The sequence below is a fragment of the Lissotriton helveticus genome, chromosome 5_1, assembly GCF_964261635.1.
Source record: "Lissotriton helveticus chromosome 5_1, aLisHel1.1, whole genome shotgun sequence".
Taxonomy (NCBI): domain Eukaryota; kingdom Metazoa; phylum Chordata; class Amphibia; order Caudata; family Salamandridae; genus Lissotriton; species Lissotriton helveticus.
This window is the reverse complement of record NC_136065.1, coordinates 1,849,937,423-1,849,938,641: the sequence shown is the minus strand read 5'-3', so window position 1 is coordinate 1,849,938,641 and position 1,219 is coordinate 1,849,937,423. Positions and strand designations below refer to the sequence as shown.

The following is a 1,219-nucleotide window of genomic DNA, read 5'->3' as shown; positions in this document are numbered from 1 at the left end:
TAAGAACGATCGTCCATTCACGAGACCCATACATAGCACCATCGTGTTTATCTCTCTCCTGTTCTCTTTTTAACACATCCCTTGTTCCGTCGGCGCTCTTAGACGACTTAAGAGTGGCACGAAGAGCAATACAAATAACTTCCATTGTAAAGCTGTTCTCTGTAGAGCAGCAGGGCGAGGGGGTGCCTCCACTCCAAACACATTCTAAATTGCGAAGCATGCGCTGTAGTGATTTAGTAAGAGCTCGGCGATGGTAAACGTTTGTCGAAGTGGCCATCTTGGAACGGTAGTCGTTTCACCTCCATAACCGGCCCGATGAAAACTGATAACCTATCTAACGCTTAGGTCAGATTAAGTGAAAAAAAATGCTTTTTTATTTGAAAATAGAAAAACGAGTACCTTTTTGGCAGCGTTAAAAAAAATTCGGACACATTAAATACACCGTGATAGTTGTACCTGAGGCATAAACGATAATATATCCCTTCGAGTACGATTACATTCTCCACGTGAAAATTGCGACCCATGTCGCTCCGTCGATAATTGCTCTAGTGGTGCTTATTTCCGAATGTGAAAATTTCGTGTTGACCATAAAGATGTCTGCACAATATAACTTATCGGTCCTTTTGTCTTTTTTTTAATGAAACGTTTCGTATCTTCTCCTTTTATTCGTTTTAGCAATTAGATGTGATAGGCAGACTCATCGGCTTCATCCGAACAATCAGATGGCAGAGTACAACTGAAAGGCAGCTCCAACCATCAATCAGGTGCAGGAGGAGCAAACGGATGCACAGACCAAGGTTTCACTATAAAACAGTAGATCATAAAATATTTTTTTCAAATGCATTGCGAGGGTCATCTAGCTAGTGTCCTTTCTATTGTGAGATAGGAGAGATGTCATGGTCAATCACAGAAAGTAGGAAAAATAATGGAAAAAAATGAGGTCCCACCGAGATTTGAACTCGGATCGCTGGATTCAAAGTCCAGAGTGCTAACCATTACACCATGGGACCGCCTGTTTCATTTCCGTGCACAATGTGCTTGATGAAACATAAAAGAACAGAGTAGTACACTGATCATAAAGTGTTGTTTGCTGATGTGTCCCAAAGGCAACAAATGCAAGATGAATTTATATTGTAAAATTAAACTGCCGCAAAATATACATATTTGCTTGGTGCCTAAGCAAACGGCAACACCACAGTCAGCGCCTTCTTATGCTAAT

General features: G+C 41.0%; 1 non-coding gene across 1 annotated transcript; it reads right to left on the bottom strand.

The window, feature by feature from the left end:
• Positions 1 to 938: 938 nt before the first annotated feature.
• Positions 939 to 1,010, bottom strand: TRNAQ-UUG (transfer RNA glutamine (anticodon UUG)). The gene has a single exon. It is a non-coding gene; the product is annotated as a tRNA-Gln (tRNA).
• Between the last annotated feature and the right edge of the window lie 209 nt (positions 1,011 to 1,219).